Below are 21,956 nucleotides of genomic sequence, written 5' to 3'. Positions count from 1 at the left end.
AACGCTACACAAACCTTCTCTACCATTTTTATTTCACTTCTTGATATATGCACACTGTACCAACACTCTCTCCCTTTGGCTCACTGATGAGTAAGGAAGGGCTGCAGCAAAAAGAACTATGGCTTTCCCTTTTTTTCTCTTTTCATGTCTTTATTTTCACCATAAGCAGGCTACTAATTCAGGGGGAGAAATGCAAAAAATAAAAGATATGATAGGATTTCTTGTGTTGGGGAGGAAAATTTTTTCCCTCTTCTATTCTAGGTTCTTTGGCCAGTCTAATAATTAAATCAACATAAGACAGAGTAGCAGGAGAAAAACAAATTTAATTTCATACAAACAGTAGCCCATAAAAATATGAGACTCAAAGAAGAAACTAAACCAGGCAGCTTTTACATGTTTTAGACAAAAACAATAAGTTCGTGAAAAATTGACAAAAAGAAGGTCAGGCTTTGGGGAGTAAATTAGTGAAGAAATAACAGGGCTTGTTGATAAAGCCTTCTCTGAATTCCCTGTCTCTGATGGTAAGGATGTCTCTTTACCTCCTGTACAGGAAGAGTATCATTCACCTGGGAGATTTATTTCCTGCTTTCAGGGGACAGAAGAGCCTCAGAGAGTCCTTCGTGTACTGGCTGTTTCCCAAGTAACTTTAATTCAAGATAATCAATATACCGAAGTGGCATGTTTCAGGGTGGCCTTCCCTGAACCCCATCAGTTGTCATCCATGTTTCTTAGAATACAGTTGCCTTCTTGTGAAGTTCAAAGCAAATTCTGGCTTCCGTGGAAAGCATGGCCTCTTGGGATTGTCAGCTTCCTCACTTAGTCATAGACAGAGCATACTTAACCTCACTCACACCGAATCTCACTGAACTCCCAGGAATTGTGAGTCCACCAGAATTCACCATTATGCACATTATATGCAAATGAGGCCATAAGCGAAGGCTGGGGGCATGCATATGGTGCAGATACCCCTCCTCACTCACACGCTCCACTACCCCATTGGACTTCACCCACAAAAACACTGGCTCAAATTATTAAAAAAATTAAAGCAAGGGTCTATTCTGAACATGGGCTCCTGGGCAGTCACCCAGGTTGTACACTCATGCATCCAGCCTGCCTTGAAGTTTTTTTTGTTTTGGGGTTTTTTTTTATACACAAATGGCAAATCACTTAGCAACATGATTTGCAAAAGTGGAAAGCTTTTTTTATGTGCACTAACACTGTCTCAGACATATAAGAAGTCAGAATAAATAAAGATCTTGTTCTGAAATTCTTACTTCATCATCTGCAAGGAGGAGCCCAGGAGGCAGAAAGATAGTTTAACTTTGTCTTCAAACAAACACGATGTTTTATGGACTATAACATTTCAGTAAAACATTAAGATAAGACGTGAGATTTCACAGAAATGATGCTGCTTATTAGGTACAAGAGGTAATTGAGTAAAACAAAAAACAAAACAAACTGAAAAGAAACTGAATGGAAAGACAGCTATACTGAGAGTTAGGGGGTCCAAGTCTAGTCCTTGCCTTGTTATTGGCTAGCTGTGGCCTCAGGCATGCTGCTTCACCTCCCTAGCCCTCATTAATATCCATAAAAAAGGGTTCAAACTCAGATGGTTTCCAGGTTAAAATTGTTCAAATGAAGACACATTTATAGGGGTGCCTGGGTGGCTCAGTTGGTTAAGCGTCTGCCTTCGGGTCAGGTCATGATCCCAGAGTCCTGGGATGGAGCCCCACTTCAGACTCTGTGCTCGGTAGGGAGTCTGCTTGTCCCTCTCCCTCTGCCTCATGTTTCTTTTTTTTCTCTCTCTCTTGCAAATAAATAAAATCTTTAAAATAAAAAAGAATGAAGATACATTTATAAATTAAGAAACCTATTTTAAAGATACACTTTTAGACTTTAGAGAATTCTTTCCAGAATTTCCAGAGGTCCCAGATGTACCTTCAAGCACATGTGCTTCCTCAGATGTACACTGGGGCCTGCAGTTTGAATAATCACCTTTCCCACATTCCTGCATCTTCTTTATCCTGAAAGACTGTTAATCATTGCCAAAAATCCAGGAAGATTTGAGAGATGTTGAGGGACTTATAGGTCCATGAATTAGTTCAGTCCTGTTTTCATTTTTTCTTTAGACCTTTCAGCTCATGCCCAAATGAAAATTTACCTTGCTACATGAAAGTTCTACTTCATGACTTCTTAAGTAGTAGTATCAATATTTTATCAGAAGATTATTTTGCTATATTTTTAAAAGGGCTGCCAAAACATAAAATATGATTTTTATTATGTCTTGTGGAAAAAATTTTTTTTCACAGAAAAATAGACTCAATCCTATAGTCAATAGAGAACTAAATATTTGGAAATGAAAGTGGGAGACAGAGGGAATTACAGTATGTTGAGTTCCTATTATGTACCAGGCATTGTGCTTTCCATGTATTATTTTATTTAACCCCTTCATAATCACTATGGTAGGAGGCAATAAGAATATCAGCCATCACCTATGCTAGACCAAAAAGTCTTCTGGAAGCTTTTAATGCAAACTCCAGCCACACTTCTTTCCCACATTCCAGTATTGCCTGACCAACTACCTGCAAGCTCACTGGGCATTGACGTCTCAGAATCAGTATGGCCAAAGTAAGTTCATCCTCTTTCCCAAAAAGCCTTTTTGTAGCCACAGCCCTTCTCATCTCAAGTGATGGTGGATGTACTCTTCCAGTCCTTTGGCTAGAAGCCTTGGGACCATCCTTCTCTCCGTCTTTTCTCTCCATGCAGTACATCAGGAGATCCTGTTGCTCTCACTTCAAAATAAGCCCAGCATGAATCTGACTGACCACTCCTCATTAGCTCCTCCTGAGTCTGAGCCAGTGCCTCTCTCTACAAACTTTCCTTCTGCCTCTACCTAGACCCCCACCCACCCACCCCCTCGCCATGGTCTGTTTCCAACTGGCAGCCAGTTTGAACCTGCTGAAACATAAGCATTGTCAATTCTAAGCTCAGACTCCTGCAGTAGCCCCTATTTCACACAGCGTGAAAGCCAAGAAGCTGGGCCACCCTTGATCCATCCCTCCCTCCACCTCCCCACAACACTCCCCACTGTGCTGCCATTTTCTCTACTAATCTCCCCTTTCTCCTTTCACTCCATCCCTATTGACTCACAATCCCAAGAACCACCACACATACTCCCACCTTCTGGCCCTAACCTTGGTGGTTGTGTCTGCTTGGAACACCTTTCTCTTGCACATGACTCACTCCCTCACATCTTTCAAGTGTTTGGTCACATCTTACTTTCTTAGTGAGGTCTCCTCACCTCCTAATAACTTCCAACCCATGTACTCCAGATCCCCCTTAACTTGGTCTACTTTTCCTTACACCCATAGCATGTTTCACATTCTAAAATACTCTGTACTTTATTCCTTCACCATGGTTATTGTTTATTTTCTATTTACTCACCTTCACTAAAATGAAATGTTCATTATTCCAAGCACCGATCATAGTGCTTGACATATGATAAATGCTCAATAAATCTTTGAGACATGAGTGAGTGAGTGAGTGAGTGAATGAAGACACAAATGGCCTCATTTATTCCTCATACTAACCTGACTAAGGTTTCCTTGCCTCCATTTTACAATGAGGAAATTGAAACTCACAGAGGCTAGGTAACTTTCACAAGCCAGAAGTCCTATAAGAGGCAGAGCTGAGATTAAAAGCGAGCTCTCTGATCTGGACCTTTCCCCCTTTATCACACTGTGTACTTTATGAAAATATCAGTATTCCATAAAATGTGGTGCATTTACAGTCTCCATTTCCCTTTCTCCACACTCTCAGCCAATATTTTTTAAATGAACCTCTTAAAATGATGTAACTAAAGTGACTGGCTTATAAAATAACTTACATGACAAGAATGATAGGAGGTATTTTAGTTGGGACTCTGGCTGCAGAGTCATAGAACAAAACCACTTGAGCTAGTGTGAGTCAAAAAATTAAATGACTTGAAAAATATCAAGTAGAATGTGTAATAAAGCTATATGAGCTCATGAAAGCCACAGGAAAAAATAAAGAAGTAAAAGCAGGAAGCAGATGAGTTTGGAGAGCTCTCACTCCACCTTCCATCTGTGTCTTTTTCACTTTTCTTTTCCACAGATTACTAGTATTTGCTCCCTCTGCCCATAAAGGACAAGGTGACCACTCTCCAGCCATAAGTCTTTCACCTAAATGAGACTGAAGTCTCCTAGTCCCAGATTAGAAGCTCAGCCTAGGTGAGGCCCCCCTCCCCATCCAAGTAACAATGGCCAGGGATCAGGACTCACTGACAACTGATGAAGGACATCTTTGAAAGTTGGGGAATGAAGAGAAACGGGCTGAGCAGACACACCAAATGCAGATGACTGTAGAACCCAGTGGAACCATGGAAAGTACACTATTGAATCAAACAGCTTAAGTTCAAATTCCAATTTTGGCTTTTTGTTGATTTTGTTTGTTTCTTTTTACTTTCACTCTTGTTCTTAGATGTAGGGACTGAATATTGGTTACTTGGTGATAGGAAAGAGGAAGAAGAAAAAGAAAAGAAAAACCCTTGGAATAAAGGAAAACAAGAAAATAAAAATAAAATAAGATAAAATACTAGAAAATCCAGAAATTCTGCATTCTAACTTCAGTTCTGTCACCAAGGAATAAATGCGTTGGGCAAGTAATTCCCTGGTTTCAGGTTCCTTATCCGTATAAATAAGGAAATGAGGCAAGAATCAGTAGGTTTCCAAAACCAACGTGATCAGGAGAATGAACTGGGGGCCCAGTTCAAAATGCAGATTACCCTGATTTCACTAATGAATATTCTGATTTAATAGATCTTGTATGACATTCTATAATTTGTATTTTTTGGCAGGTTTCCAGATAATTGTGGATCAATCAAGTATGGTGATCAACCATACTTGGAAACCATTAGACTAGATGACATTTGAAATACCTCCCAGTGTTTGTGATATTTGTTTACATTAAGATTATCTAACTTACAAAACATTCCAGTTGTAATAAAATTGATTTCTTATTGTATATCTGGGTGTGTTTTTGAGAAATTCCATAATCTTTTCATTTTGTTTCTGTAGAAAATTAAGAACAATATCCAGCACAAAATAGATTCCCAATTAATAGAGTATCATTTTTGTCTTTTATAATGTGGATAAATGAAATACATATATAAATATAATATCCCCAACATGTTTTATATGCTATGAAAATACATGATATTGTTGTGTTATTGTAGTTCTTCCATTTTACCACCCATAGCCTCTTATTCTTAATCTATCAACTTTGCCTGGCTCAAAATAATACTCGGACAAGTTCTACAGAGAATTGTATTAGCCCTAGTCTTTTTGAATGCCAGGTATTCTTTTTGGAAACAAATACAGTTATGGGTTTCTAAAGGGGTTGAACTTCAAGGCAGGGATTCTGGAATGTCATTCTGCCTTTGTGCCTCTTAGCTGAATAAAAGTGGGCAAAACACATCACCTCTTTGGGCCTCCAATTCCTCTTCTGTGAAATGAATTCCATATTCATTCAGGCACTGTAATTCCTATAAATAATTAGGAGGTAAAAAAAAATTATTCACACCAGTATTCTTAATTATGAATGTCACTCTATCTCTGCTTAATACTTAGATCTACTCTTTTTCTCATTCCCTATGGACACTCTTTTAATATGCTACTGCAAAATGATATTGCTTAAACAGAACTTCTGTTGATACTTACACTTTCCAGCACCAGATCATTTTTGTGTGTGAAACAAGTCTCTTACCATGTGAACTATCAGAGGAGAAAAATCACAGCTCAGCATAAAGCATGTGATAGGATTGGAAAAGTTACCTCCCATGACTCTAGGCCTAGTTACAATTCCATCTTGTCACTTTCTTCAAAAAGCATCAATAATTGGGGGTCATGGTTTGTTTTGAGCATCAGCAAGCCCTTGGCAGTGTGCTTGGGAAGATTATGCCCTTATTTGTGTCCTCCTGTGATGTCAGAAGAACCACCCTGTGATACCTTTTAGCCCTTTATTTACAGCTGCTTAGTTGCAGTGATGATAAAAGAAAGAATGCACAGGAAGTGAATAGTCTTGTATGTACAGTGTATCCTACAAAATCAAAAGATCAATGCATGCACTTTATTGCTTTTTAGAGAAGATAAAATCTTTAATAGTAGAAACGTAGATTGTAGAATATCAAACCTATTTATTGTGGTGACATTACTTTTTATTTTTTTTGTGGTGGGTTTTATTTTCTGGAAAGCATAAAAATACAAAGTATAACATCATGCAGAAACACATTCATGTAAATTTTCTATGGAACTCCCTTCTCACATCACTGAATTTAATGTTTGTCAGAGTAGTTCTTAAGAGATCTTAAGTATCTTTTTGTTTCAGGCTAGTAGTTACATCTAATCATTGTGTTTTGTTATGTTTCAGAACAGCTGAGCATCACATACCAAGAGTGACAGCCAGTTTAAAAAAAAAGAGAGAGAGCTGCAAAGTTTGGATCTTTTCCTGCCTTAGAAGCAAGAAAAATGGAAAATTGATAATCAAAGGTAAAATTGTGTCATTTCTCCTTATATAACACAAACCTTCTTTTCCAGCTATCTTCTGCAAAACACTTTCTTTTTTTTTTGCAGCATAGTATATTCGACTATAAATATTTTTAGCTTGTAATTCCAGTCATATTAAGAGGCTGCTGAGTCTAGTCTGTGATTTTTAATTCCCTAGTTGCTTGTTACAGAATGTGGACGTGACAAGTTTTATATGTTTAATCTTCATTCTTGTTGTTAACCTAGAATAGCAGATGAGGCAAATGCCATTTTCCTGACTGTGGACCAAAATAGTGTACTTTAGGTTAAGCATAGAATTATGAAAGTAGATGGCATCATATCAGCTTTTAATTTTTTTTAGTGTTGTATACAGGTTTGAACTTATTAGGACAATGTGTCCAACAAGATCTACATGCTCTAAGAAAGGCAGAGGAAATGCAAAGCTGTGATCTCCACTCCTTTCCTATCATTATGGAGTTTTGATAAGGGAAAAAAGGAGGGTCTTTATCACGTCCGAATCTGAAACACCACATATGAGGTGTCCGACAGAAGGGGGTTAATATTGCTGAATATATGGATAAGCTGTCATTTTTCCTGGGTTCGCTTGCTTGAGACAATGATTTGGGTGTGGTGATTAACTGGGAAACTCATCCCAAGGATGGGAGTCAGAGGTCAGGGAGAGTGAATTGGGGAAGAAGCCGAGGCCAAAATAAGGGGGGAGTAGAACAGTCCTCGGCGTGGACTGCAGGAGCGCAATTCCCTGGGACCTAAAGGAGTGGGGGGGACCTCCCAGAATTTCTGCCTGCAGGATGTGTGGCAAGAAGTTTATCTAAGGGCTTTCCCCTGTTGGTTGTGGATTGCTCCCAGGGACATTGACTTCGCCTACAATGCTGGGCTGTGCTGGCACTGCGTGGGGCCTGTAGACACTCAGTGGTCACTTGAAGTTGGACGCTAGAAAGGTGGAGAGAAGCCGAGTTGGTGCAGAACCATCTGTCTGTGCAGCTGTGGCTGAAATCACAGGTGGGCCAAAGGGCATGATGCAGGGAACCAGAGGCATCTGTTATACTTCCTTTTACTTTATTTTAAATCCTAAAATAAATCCTCCTCGATGAACTATCTCCAGGAAGAAAATGTTTTGTTTTAAAGACCCAGAAAGTTATATCCAAGTGTCATAGAACCAGAGTGAACTCTGTTTCAAAACTAATTTCTTCATCAATGAATTGTCTATGTTCAGAGTGAGATGCACATCTTGGTCAACAGGTACATTTGAGACATTATATATTAAAATTTGAAGTATGACCCAAATGTTGGAATAGTTAAAGACAGTAGCATTTCACTGTATCCATACTTACTATTCACTGTCGATGGTTTTATGTACAAGAAGGTGTCTGATACTCAAAAAAAAAAAAATTGTCATCTTCCCTGTTTGGAAACAACCCAGTTAACAGTGTCATCATTTGTGTGAAAGGGGTGACTTAAATTATGCATGTCTGAGCATCATGGTACAAGGATGGCCCACTGGTGAAACAGATTTAACACATTAAAGTGAATCAGGGGGGTTTTGGCAGATTTAAGTAAAGTCAGGTGAAGGCAGCAGCTGTCTTGAGAACTAGTAGATCCTATGTTCAGAGGAGGAGTGTCATGTGTGAGCTCTCTAAGAAGCTATACAAATAACCAGCAGCAAATATTTAAATTGATGTGCATTAGCATGCAAATCTCTGGTGAAGGAAATGAAATGTAGGAGTAGAGGAAAAAGAGCAGCAGAGAGACTTAAGGCAGGGGAACAAGGAAAGTAGTGGCAGATGTCAAGGCAGAAATAACAAAGGGTAGATAGAATCAGACTCTGGGATGAAGAGGACCCTGTGGTATTGGAGAGAGATCTCTTAGAACCACAACCTGAGCCCAGAAGGCAAACTGAGTGAATGGTCCCAGTGAATATTTGAGGCTGACAAATTTGTGAGTCATCAAAGATGCAGTTACTTTGTCTTCTCACCTGAACAATGCAGTTGCCTCTCCGTGGTCTCATTAGGCTCTAAAATCTTCCAAAATAAAAACTCTGACCATGGCTGTGCTTTGCTCAGAAAATATTCTCTAATTTACCAATCTATCATCGTCCAGACTTCTTAACGAAACATGTAAAACCTGCCACTCTAATTTCTCAGACTTACTTCTTCCTTGGCTTCCCTCACCAGTGGTCTAGACCATTGTGGAGTCATGCAAATTCTGTAATTTATCAAGTCTTCCAAGTGGTTGTGATGTATTTTGGCTCTCAAACATAGATCGGTCTGGCACAAGACCCAAGAATTTGCATTTCTAACAAGTTTCCAGGTGATGCTGCTGGTCTGGAGACCTCACTTTGTGAACCACTCTGTAAAAACAAACAATCTAGGCTCGCCGCTAATTCCTACATCAGAGTTTCAGTCAAAGACAGACTGCAGTAAAAGGGCTCACATGCCAACATCATCATTGTGGGAAGGTGCCCTAGTTAAAGGACAGAGTCTGAGTCTTCTGGTCAAATATCAACTTCATGTCATAGAATTCCCAATAAAAGCTTTGTGATACATTTTTATATCCCCTCCTGGGTTATAGACATTGTAGACCTATACATACTTGATGGATGGATGCATGGATGCATGGATGCATGGAAGAAAAGATGGACAGGTTTGGCAGCCAAGGGTTAGTTTCAGGAAGAAACTTACCTCCTTGCAAAGAAATTGCTCTGGCATAGCCATTAGGGAAAGACGAATTTCCTTCACATGAACACCTTCTTATCACATAAGACTGTACTCAATATATAAGACATTTTAATTAGATGGATTAACTCTATGCATTCAGAGCCTGAGTGTCTGGCATCAATCGTATTGTGCTCCTTAATAAGCGGAGTCTTTCACAAAAGACTTTTTTGCTATTTGATTGAGTACAACAGGGGGCAAATGTCATTTATATCAAGGAAAATTGTACATTTTAACTTTATAAAAGAACCACTGGGTATGTGAAACCAGGAAATCACATCTATTTAATAAATTTCTTTGCAAATGACTCTTCCTTGAGTTTAAACTTTGCAGCTGCAGCATAATTTGAGTGTTTATTCACATGTAGGACAATTGTGCTTTCTGGGTCTTGCTTTCTCGCATTCAAATGTGTTCATGTATCAACGTTGCACATTTTCCTTCTGCATCTCTTATCTGTGTACATCGTCCCATGATTGGCTTGGTAAATTTATCCTACTTTTCTTGCTAAAATAACAGTTCCTGCTGTCTGTTTTCTGCCTACTCTTTGATTTATTCCAGAAATTGGGCTCAATGCCGACTTTTATAACTCAGTGCGAAATTTATTCTGTATGTTTTTAAACCAAGTTCCCACATATTTTTTTTCTGTTTTGTGTTCCTTAGTGGTGTCAACTTCGAAATGCACCCTTGAAAAAGACTATTAGGGCTATATATTAGCATAAATAAGAACAAGAGATGATATGAATTTTGAAAATTTCTTTTTGAGGATTTGTTTCTTAATTCACTTTAAGAGTAGAAAATTCAAATTTTCATGTCATGTTACAGCATACCTAATATGAAGCTTAAAGGAAAAGTCTAGTTTCAATTTTTTTGCTTTGGTACATGTCCTTGGCTGAGTCCTATCACCTCAGTAACCTCCATTATAAAAAGAAAGATTTATGATCACCATCCCTGGGATTCACTCCAGTGTCTTACCTTGCAATGTCAGGATGCGGATCATATGAAATGCTACTTAAAATCAGGCCCAGAAGTACAAAGGAGTCAGTCAATCAACTTTCAGCATATATTTGACAGTGAAGTTGAAGGAGCAGGGTTTTTGATACAGAAAGATCTGAGTTCAAAACCTCTTTCCCTTATTACCAATATGAGCTTGGAGAATTTCCTGAACCCCTCTACGTACCTTAGCATTATCATCTCTGAAACGGGGGGCAGAGTTAGTAGTACCTGCAAGGTTGCTTTCAAGATTAGAGATAATCCAAAAAATATCTAGCACTTCTAGGCTGAGCATGCATAGCTCTAAGGATATGGGCAGGCCTCTACGCTGGCCAGAGCCCACACCATGGTCTTAAAAGTTAACAGAAGATTACATTCTTTTTCTCCAATATAATTCTGCCAGGCTAAGAAATTTTTCTTTGTGACTCTGAAAACTGAGCAGAATTTAGAAAATGTATCCATAATTTAGTCATCTGAGACTGGCAACACTAATGGGAAAATTCAACATAGTTTTGCATCTAGACAGGATACCTGGTTCTGTACATTGTAAATAATTACACACAGCAAGCAAGCCCCTTGTCATCAAGAGTGACCTCTTCGGGGTCAAAGCATGAAGTTTGCAAGTTGCATTCTGTCTCCTGTCTTGTTATCTAGCCACACTTTGGGCAGAAATTAAAATAAAGATTCTCCAAGACATAGGTTTAGCCTGAAGGAATAAATGTTCATATACTCTTGATTTATATCTGATTCCAGTAAGTTAAAAGGTATTCCTTTTTTTTCCCTTTCTTGTCCTCTAACAAAGAATTTTATAGCCAATTTGCCTGATGCAGCCTTTTACACAAAAGCAAAAGAAATCAAATTTTAGTCAACAAAGGATTCATTTACTATAGGATTTATGCAAATATTAAATATTTTTCTGCTCTTTGTGTTTTTGAGGTTGAATTGTCATTTTGATATCGATGAGCTGCAGTGCTTTCTCAGCAGTAATTCAGATCTGCCTACTTAATAGGAATAGATCAATAAAATTTTGGTGGAATATTTCATCAATCTTCGCAGAAGACTTAATCCTATTGTTGTTTTCCTCCATTTGAATATTCTGTAATTCCTGTGCAAGCTGATGCATTTTGAGATAAATCTTACTATTTACTCTTGTATACTTTTTATGTCAGAAATAATTTAGGAGCTAAGAACTACTGGTGCTATTTGAGTACTTTGATGACTTCAGACACTGTAAGAGAACAAAAATCAAATTGTGGAATGTTGTGTTTATTTGTCATATCTTAGAAACATATCATAGTCAAGATGAAACTCATCATACTGATAAGGCTGCTTCAAGCCCTAGGAAGGAGAGAAAAAAAAGAGAGAGTGACACACACACACAGTGTGTGGTGGTGGTTGTGGTGGTGGTGATACTGTTTACTTAGATACTCTGGTCCTTTCACGGTAGTACAGTTATATATAACTAGCAATAACTAGTTGTTAAATATGTTGTATACATTTTATATTAATGTACAAATATATAATATTAAATGTTAATATTATAATGATTAATAATATTGATACTATTATGATGATTAAGTTATTTCTCTATAGATCAATTATTAATGAAGACATTTTTAATGAAATGACCTATTAAGTACTTGGAAAGAAACATAAATATTCTTTACTGTATGATAGAATACCTTCTTTATAAATGGAGTATAATAGAGTTTATCACAATTCACATTTTTGAGTATTCGTCAACACTGTAAGAAAACCCAAGGACAATGCTTACTATGGTAGTAAAATAATACAGCTTGACAAGAATTATCTTAAAAGAAAGAAAGAGGAAAGACATGTTGGCTGAGTTTATTTGATTCTTGTTGTATTATCTTCATGAGCTAGAAGTTTTCATCTAAAATATCTTATTTATTTAAAAGCTAAATTTAGGGAAAAGATAATACTATTTGAAACAACCCAGCATTACCAGTGGGATCCTTTTATCCTCCTCTATAATCTAGGAATTGTAACTCAAATAAGGTATAGATTTGAGAAAATGATCATGTTAGTGATGCACACTGCCCATCTCTCCAGCAATTCAAATAGTTGAGGCCATTCTTGGTGCTTCTTTATGATTAAAAATATAATAGCAAACATAGATTAAATACTTAGGTATGTGCCGGTGTGGGGGAAGCATAATTTTATCTCATCCCTCTGAGGGTCTTCCCCTGGGTCTGAGAATTAAATTGATATAAAATGGATTAACAGCAGAAGAGCACTCAAATGTATTTACGTGTAATGTGACATGGGAGCCTTCATGAGGAAATGAAGAGCCAAAGAAGTGGCAAGACCTCAGTGTTTTTATAGTAGGCTGAACAGAGAGAAACAGTTGTGGAAACACAACTAAACTGTATGGGGAGGTAAAAGGAAGATAAGAGGTACTTTAACAAGGTCTGTTTGTACAGAATTCTTCCTGTCTCCACTCCTTGCTTTGGTGGTAAGAATGTTTCTCCTGATACAGGAAGGACATCTTTCACATAGGAGCTTTATCTTGTACTTTTAAGAAACAAAGAGGAGGTCAGATTGCAAGATGTTCTTCTCGTACCTATTTTTCAAGTGCCCTTGGCTCAAACTAATCCTTATGTCAAGGTGGCAGGTTTGGAGGCAGCATATCCTGCCCCCTTCACCAGTGTTTTAAGCACTTTACCTGAGTTACCTCATTTAATCCTTACTACAGCCCTCTGAGGAAAATTGTATACAACCATAGGAAGAAATCAACAAATCCACCACCATAGTAACCAATTTCAGGATGCTTTCCTCAATGATCGATGAAGCTTCCAGAAAATTCTTTGGAGGCAGTGTGGTGTTCACATACCCTCTCTATCACGTAGAGGATATGAACAACACACAAAGTGTCATTTAGTGGTTATGTATAGACATCCTCATTTGATAGCTGGAGAATACCACTTCTTCCCAAGTGAATGTGTAATATTTCAAAATTATGTACGAAGCCATACATCAATTCTAAAATGTACTTTTCATGTCACAGATGCAGACAGAGAGGGAGGAACTAAATAACATGGCAAAGGACACAGAGCTAGTATGTAGCAGTCTGCTATCAGAGCCACTCAGCTCTAGCACTCTCTGTCCTTATTGGTCATCACACAGGTGGAAGACACAGAGCTGATCTTTAGGACATAATTAATATATCAGGAGAAGAGAGGCAGAGAGTAAATCCAATTCATTATGTAATGTTTTGAAGCAAGGATGTTGTCAATTTGGGATTAACCAATTAGAATGTTATGCCACCTAGGAAGCTTAGACTTATAAGAAAACAATCCAAACCATACATTAAAAGTAGATTTAAAAAGTTGCTAAGTGTTCAAAAGTGAAGCAAAGCAAAAATGGCATAATTTTTATTACCCGAAGTTAATTTTTTCAGAACTCAGACCTGAATTATTGATCATGTTTAGGGCCTATCTATGAAATGTGAGGACAGCCACTGGTGTTTTCACAGTCACATCAAACTCATGACGAACTCATTTCACTACCCTCCCCCTTACCCACAGGGCACACATCCCAAGACCCCCAGTGGATGCATGAACCACGGATGGTACTGAATCCTATATCCACTATGTTTTTTTTTTCTTAAACATACACACCTATGATAAAGTTTAATTTATAAATCAGGCACAGTAAGAGATGAACAACAATAACTAGAAATAAAATAGAACAAGTATAACAATCTAGTATAATAAAAGTTATGTGAATGTGGTCTCTCTCTGTCAAAACATCTTATTGTGCTGTACTCACCCTTCTTCTTAAGATGCTGGGAGATGGTAAAATGCCTACGTGATGAGATGAAGAGAGGTGAATGACCGTAGGCGTTGGGGCACAGCATTAAACTACTATTGACTTTCTGACAGTAGGGCAGAAGGAGGATCGTCTGCTCCCAGACCACAGTTGACCATGGGTAACTGAAACCACAGAAAGCAAAACCGTGGATAAAGGGGACTCCTGTATTTCCAGAACTGAACTCATATACGCCCCCTCCCATCTGCTCCTCCCTCTTGTGCTATTCTCTGGCCCCATCTATGCCGCCACCACCCACACACCCAACTGCTTAAGTTAGAAACCTGGGAGTCATCTATGAAATCTCTTTGCCCCCAACCCTTCACAAATTTGAATGAATTTGTTGAATGAAATTCCATATTCTCCTTCTAATATTTTAATGCCCAAGGCGTCAGATGGTGACCATCAGAGAGAGTGTAGAGATGAGACTTGATGCTGTTCTAACGTGTTTTGGTTTTTCTGCCCACACTGTTCAATTCTCCTGTATGGTTTTGTTTGGGGTTTTGGGGTTTTTTTTCGCATTTTATTGTTGGTGATGGTATGGCTGTTGAGTATAAGTACATTCGTGGAGGATTCACAACAGAACAGTGGAGATGTTTTGTCCTTTCCATGAAGTATTATGTCTGTTGATAAATACAGCGCTTTGCCTTTGGCACACATACACTCTCAGTGGTATTGCCCTCTTTAATTATGTCCCCTGGGGGGAAATCAGTTTCCTGGCAAGGCAGCTTTCCTAATCAAAGATTTCCTGGGTCTTGAGTAATAAGAAACTCAAATGTTTCAAACTGAAACTTACACTGGGGCTTAACAGGGCATGTATTTTTTTTTAAAGATTTTATTTATTTATTTGACAGAGAGAGAGACAGAGAGAGAGGGAACTCAAGCAGGGGGCGTGGGAGAGGGAGAAGCAGACTTCCAGCTGAGCAGGGAGCCCGATGCGGGGCTCAATCCCAGGACCCTGGGACCATGATCTGAGCCGAAGGCAGATGCTTAACGACTGAGCCACCGAGACACCCCTGGGCATGTATTTTTATCTCCTTTGGGGATCAAGAAACTTTAAATGTTACCTATTTAGAAAATATTTCATGAGGGACACAAGGAAGGTTTCACCCAGTTTGATCCATTTTTATTTAAGAGAAGTTTCTGGTAAATAATGTATGCCTTGGTATTAAAAGCTTGAATAATTTATCTCTTCCTTGACTTTTAAATGACTGCTTACCAGATAATTTTATTATCATTTTTCACTTGAATGTGTTTCTAGGTAGGGAAAATTTTGCATTGATAGAATATGAAGGAAGGTGCCCTGGGCAGGTAAACTGGAGGCCCGAGTTCCAATTGCAATTTAACAGTAAGATGAACCCTGCCCCTCGAGGGTATGTGCTACGGTGAGCGCTGTGAATTATGCAGGACTGTTGAATTACAGATCTGTACTTCTGAAACAAATAATGCAACATATTTTAAGAAAAAAGAAAAAGAAGAAGATAGCAGGAGAGGAAGAATGAAGGGGAGTAAGTCAGAGGGGGAGACGAACCATGAGAGATGATGGACTCTGAAAAACAAACTGAGGGTTCTAGAGGGGAGGAGGGTAGGGGGATGGGTTGGCCTGGTGATGGGTATTAAAGAGGGCACATTCTGCCTGGAGCACTGGGTGTTATGCACAAACAATGAATCATGGAACACTACATCAAAAAAAAAGATGAACCCTGCCCCTCAACCTTCCACCCCAGGGAAAGAGTTAACAGAAAAAGGGAAGAATTATGGACTGAACTTCAGGGAAGCCACTCATTTAATGGGCAGGAGAGGAAGTAGGAATTAGCTAGGAAGTCCAAAGAAAATCAGAGCTGAACAATAATGAAATAGTTACAAACAGATTCTACTCAGGACTACTGCAGTAGGGAAAAAGAGACCCCAGTAGAGAACGGGGTTCAATTCCAAATACACCACAGACAAGTAGGGATTTATAGCCAGAGTGTGGAGTGGGGGTTAAAAGATGGAAACGACTAAGGGGAAACATCAGCAGTAAGAGAGGATTCTGGTGAATCAGACCTAACAGGATTCTTGCTGAAGGCAGACCAGGGCGATCAGATACCAAGGGAGGAGAGCGAAGAATTTGACCAGATATTGAGGGTGACCAGTTATGGAGGGTGAGGGGCTCTCTAAACCGATTTAAAAGTCTCGCTACAACTAGGCAATGCAAGCCCAGCAAGGACAGACGCTGAGCCTGAGGTGGAGTCCCAGCGGGCTCAGAGGAGCCTGAGAAAAGTTCATCAGGGACACAGTCTTTGTCAGAAGGACGCACGGCCAGGAGAACTGGGATAGTTTTTGTCATGAAAGCTAAAAACAAAGTTCGAAGATTCAGACTAGCAAATTTAATTAACAAGGTCATAGCATAATTTTAAACTCAGAAATTTGTTTCACCTATGACATCTATTTGATAAATTTTTAGGATTATAATTTGTAAAATTACCAAGTCAGTCATCCCACCTCACCTCTCTGACTTTTCTAGCTTTTAAAAATAGGACCAACATTACTTCAGTGTCAAAATCTTGGGGTCATCTTTGTCTCTCCTCATTGCATTCCTACTGTTGCAGCCCTTCCTAGGTCTTCGTGGTTTTTTCCCCCTGGTGCTTTCAGATCCTTCCCTTCCCAGCATCCTCTCCACCACCCTGGGTCAGGCCCTCACTGCCTCACAACCCAGTGGCTACAGTAGCACCCTTACCAATATTTGCCTCACACTAACCTCATCCTACAATCCATTTCACAAGCCATCCTTAGATTAACCTCCCCAAAATACCATTTCTGATATATTTTTAATAATTAGTGTTTGTTGAGTCCTTATGGACCAGACACTATGCTAAGTGTGCTATTCCATTTAATTCCTAGAATCAATTTTTGTTTGTTTGTTTTCTGAGAAAGAGAGAGAGCATGGGGGAGGGGGGAGAGGGAGAGGGGGAGAGAGAATCTCAGGAAGTCTCCACACCCAGCACAGAGCCCCACAGGGAGCTCGATCTCACAGTCCTGAGACCATGACCTGCACCAAAATCAAAAGTCTGATGCTTAACCAACTGAGCCATCCAGGCGCCCTTAGAATCAATTTTAAACAATAGGTTTTATTATTTCTACTTAGCAAATGAGCAAATTAATCTTTAGAGAGTTTGAATAACTTACCTAAGGTTGCAGCAATTAAATAGAAAATCTGTCTGACTCCAAAACCTGAGCCCTTAACGATTGTCACATAGTACCTTCTGTGACCACGTGTAGAAGGAATGCTGGCCACTCCAGGCACATACAGCTAGGTGAATTACAGTTAGATTGCGAGAGATCCCCTTGATCTCACCAAATGGACAAAAGCTTACTCAAGATTGTTAAGCAGGGGATGGGGAGGAACATGTTTAGATGGTGAATGGATTAGAGCGTTTAGAGCCTGGGGAGTGAATCTCTGCCCACCATGAGCCCTGTCATGAGCCCTAGCCTCAAAGCATGTGCTGTCCACTCTGCATGGGATGTTCTTACTGAATTTCTCTTCCTCACAGATCTGCTAGACATTCCTCCAAGGTCACCTTCCTGGAGACAGAGTGTGTCTCTCCTCCATACCCCTATAGCCTCTACCCAAAGCGCTTAGGGTGTCAGGAGCCTATCGTGTTGCAGACCATTGTGCAATGGTTCACATTTAAGTCTCACAATCTTGTCAGCATGTTTCTACCCTTATTTCCTAGGTGAGGAAAGTAAGGCTCATGTATTTTACGTGCCTTGCCTTTCGAGATTGTATCTGAATCATCTTTGTGTTACCAATGCCTGGTACCTAGTAAATGCTCAATAAATGTGTAAGGAATACATCCATTACCTTTATCTGTTTATATATTTTATTTCATTAAAAATATTTAAAACTCCTAGGTAACAGGACTTATCTTTTCCATGTTTTTGTATTCCTCGTAATACTTAGCTATTTGTATTGCACAGAGCAAATACAAGTACTTCATTTATTTATCTAGACAGGTCTTCATTTTACATTATTCCCCTCATTTGATTTTGAAGGCAACACACTTTAGAGTAGGGTTTTAAGTGAATGCTGTTTTGCCAGAAATTAGTATAATGCCAGGTTCTCTTGGAAAGCCATTTCTGCCCTAGAATTATATGATGTTTATGTGCTAGGTAACTATCGTACCCAGTAGAAGGAAACAGAGGTGGAAATACTACCAACTCTTACTGAAACTTGACTATGTAACAGGCACTATGCCATTCACTTGACATACAATGTATCATTTTATTCTTATAATGCCTTATGGAGTAGGTATTATTTTTAGCCCCACTTTATCAATGAGCAAGGAAGGCACAGAAAGTTAAGTCATTTCCTTAAGGTCACACAGCTCATAAGTGGCAGACTGGAATTTGAACCCAGACACCATGTCTCAGAGTTGATGTTTCCTCAGTTAATAAGTATATTTATACCCTCGTATATAGCAGTCTTGATTTTAGGCTCTAATAGTTGGTCAATGAATGTGTATCTGATTGTATGAGGTCTAGCAAGGGCATTCGCTGACTAACGTGTAAAAGTGGAATTATTTTTTAGTGGTCGATGGCTCATTTCAATGAAAAAATTATTTGTCTAAAGCATCCATTTTTAGTTTTCACATTTTACATGCTGTACCAATTCATCCTCAATTAAAAGAAAGCACTTGCAAAGTGACTAGGAACTAGTCAATTATTGTATGAGCTGCCAAGCTTCAGGAATTAGCATCCTAGAATTTACACGAATGTTAAGCCAGGAAAAAGAAGTCCTAAAACACCATTTCAACGCTTTTGAAATTCTGTCAGATATTGGTAATTGTATTATAATTTAAATTTTGGCATCATAGAATTTTAGAGTTGGATAGGAACTTTGAGATGATCTGTGCCAACCTTCTACTTAATGCCAGAAGTGTTCACACACATTTGGAAAATAAAACATTTGATAAATATTCCTCTAACATTTGCATAGAGTTGATGGAAAAAATCCAGGGCAGTTTTTACACTATTATATAACATTGTACCTTTGGCTAGTAAAATATTACAATATTTAGCCAATCCAGTCCAGCAGGGGCTCTTGGCACTCTTTTCTGGGTCTTTCCCATGCTTACACACCTGGCCCTTTGAGAAAAAGTTTGCCAACCTCTGCTCTGAAGTATGGCAGCTCTTTATGTTTTATTTTTAAGTCTTATTTCTCATTTCACCCATCATGTGGAATAAACTGATTGACAGAATAAACAACGCAAATACAAAGAGCCTACACATGGCTTGACTTTCTTCCCACTCTGTCTCATGAGTAATTGTTCTTTCTCAGTCCCTCTCCTACCTCCAACCCGCCCCCCATTTCCCTCTCTTGCACACCCACTTTTTCCTGAAGCTGATTAACTGGGCACAATCATGGTCTTTCTTTTTGTGACGTTCAGTCTGAATGTCATCAGTTGCTCTGGGATACGAATGACATTGTTGCATAATATATTTCTAAAAAGACATAGTAATGCTGTTTATGATCATTTAAAGATATCATTCATTGGTATCGTGTGTATGATACTATGACTTTTTTTAATAGAATTAGGTGCAAGTAGTCACTTTTTCAGTAAATCCTTCTCCATGTGGCCCTGCCTGCTTACTGTCTTTCTCATGATCCCTCCCACTGGCTACCTCCTCATCAACCAAGGCAATCAGCTTTCTTAGAGGTTTTGCAAAAGGCCACCTCTCACTACTCCTTCTGCTCACTCTGGTCTTTTTCCTGCTTCCGGAGCCCTCCTTGGGGTCTTTGTTACAATATCATCCTCTCTGCATGGCCTTCAGTGACACTCTATAATGCCTGCCTCAAGCTCCTTGTTTGTGACATGCATGACACTCATCACAATATATAGTTTTCTCATTGTTTACATTTGGGTTACGTGTCTACACATGTGTGTGTGCACACATGCGTGTGCGTGCATGTGTGTCTGTGAGGTGGTACCAGTCCTCTCTACTGGAATGTGAACTTCACAAGGACAAGGACTGGATCTGTCTTGTTCACCACTGTTTTTCTAGTGTCTAATATAGTACTCAGTATATAAATATCAAATAAATGAATGTCCTGAAATTCTAAGTGTCAAAATGCTCAGAGATACTAGTGCATATCCAAGTGTCATTGAGACTTTTACCTGATTTTGCTGATGCCAGTTTTTGCATTTTTTTTACTAATAGATTATCACTGAATAGTCATTATTCCAGATACTGTGCACACATATCCCTTTCTTCTTCACTAATGGTTAGATGGGTATATTTGTCTCAGTGATGCCTCTGGAATTTACATGTTCACAAAATTTGGGAAATTGGAAATAGTCATCTGTCTATATAACTGAGAAGCCTTTTTTCGATCACATAGAACTTCAAGAACAGCCTGAAAGACCAACAGGAAGGGAAGGTATTTAATGTTTTTATAATGAAATTGACTGTAACCATTTTTATCAGAGCATTCAGGAAGGCTTATAGTAGAAAGGCAATCAAAAGACTGTGTGATTAAGCTTTTCTAAGAAAATATGGTGAGACATCAGTTTAGCACGCTCTGGATGGTGCCTAGAATGTATTACTCACATATGTAATAAATAGTTCTGGAAGGTACTGATTATGTTGGAATTGTTGGAACTAATTGTTGGAACTAATTGTTTATCTGGCAGTTAAAACTCTTAGGCACATTATTTTACAGATGCTTACATCATTCCTTCCAGTCACTATTTCGGAAAGAGGAGATTATTTGCCTTAGGAATCACACCTGTTTATTGAATTGTGAGAGACTGAGTTCCATAGTCCTAATGCTCATAAGAAAGCCTTTGCCAAAGTTGGCATTGGGTGGAGGGGTCAAAGGCAATTTAAAAGAGTCCACAACTTCCCATTTATCCTTCCTTACCTTCCTGTAAACCAAAGGGAAGGCTGCAGCATTCTTTGTAGTCATGGAGAACTAGGTCAATGAGAATACAGACTGGCCTCTGAGAATGATGGACCAGTGTACCTGACAACTCTCATTCTGGGAAGTACCCCCATTTCCTACCCTCTTCTTCATGATTGCGGAAAAGTAGGAGAGTTGTACAATGTGACCTAACAGGGTTTTTATAGAGCATTTGAAGGACAAAATGCTAAGGTATTTACCGTAAGTGGTGCTCCTTCTGTCAGCTGCTTGGTTGCCCAACCTACAACATATGTGCGTAATATTCTCCCCTAGACTGGAAATCCCAAGGTCTTCGTGGGTTCTTCTCAAGCATACGGAAACTTTAAAGGCTCTTTTTTTAATTGAAGTATAATTGATATACAGTGTTATATTATTTGCAGGTATACATTATAGTGATTTGGTATTTTTATACACGAAAAAATGATCCCCACAGTAAGTCCAGTTACTGTCACTGTACTAAGTTATTACAATGTTGCTGACTATGTTTCCTATGCTGTACTTTCCATCCCTGTGATTTATTTTATGCTTGAAAATTTGGACCTCTTATTCCCTTCACTGGAATTCGGATATCGCTCATTTTCTCCAACTCCTCCCCCTTCTGGTAACCAACTGTTAATTTCCTGTGTCTATGAATATGTTTCTGTTTTATTCTGTTTGTTCGGTTGTTTTGTTTTTCAGATTCCACATACAAGTGAAATCATGTGGAATTTGTCTTTTTTGACTTATTTCACTTAGCATAATACCTTATAGGTCTATCCATGTTGTTGCAAATGGCAAGATTTTATTCTTTTTTATTGCTGAGTAATATTCCTGTGTGTGTGTGTGTGTGTGTGTGTACATACTACATCTTTTTATTGGTGTACTTTGTGAAATAGTCACCACAATAAGTCTAGTTAC

General features: G+C 38.8%; 1 protein-coding gene across 5 annotated transcripts in view; it reads left to right on the top strand.

Annotated features, from left to right (window-relative positions):
• DLGAP1 (DLG associated protein 1) overlaps positions 1-21,956 on the top strand; it is a 942,912-nt gene that overhangs the window by 359,511 nt on the left and 561,445 nt on the right. For 4 of the 5 annotated variants that reach the window (XM_073898467.1, XM_025886688.2, XM_073898466.1 and 1 more), the window contains exon 3: positions 6,448-6,566. The gene's annotated coding sequence lies outside the window, so the exon portion shown is untranslated. The remainder of the gene's footprint in view (positions 1-6,447; positions 6,567-21,956) is intronic. The other variant, XM_073898465.1, reaches the window with a different exon arrangement.

The sequence above is a fragment of the Callorhinus ursinus genome, unplaced genomic scaffold (assembly GCF_003265705.2).
Source record: "Callorhinus ursinus isolate GAN/ISIS: 27379988/994484 unplaced genomic scaffold, GSC_fseal_2.0 scaffold11, whole genome shotgun sequence".
Classification (NCBI taxonomy): domain Eukaryota; kingdom Metazoa; phylum Chordata; class Mammalia; order Carnivora; family Otariidae; genus Callorhinus; species Callorhinus ursinus.
This window is presented reverse-complemented; position numbering and strand designations above follow the sequence as displayed.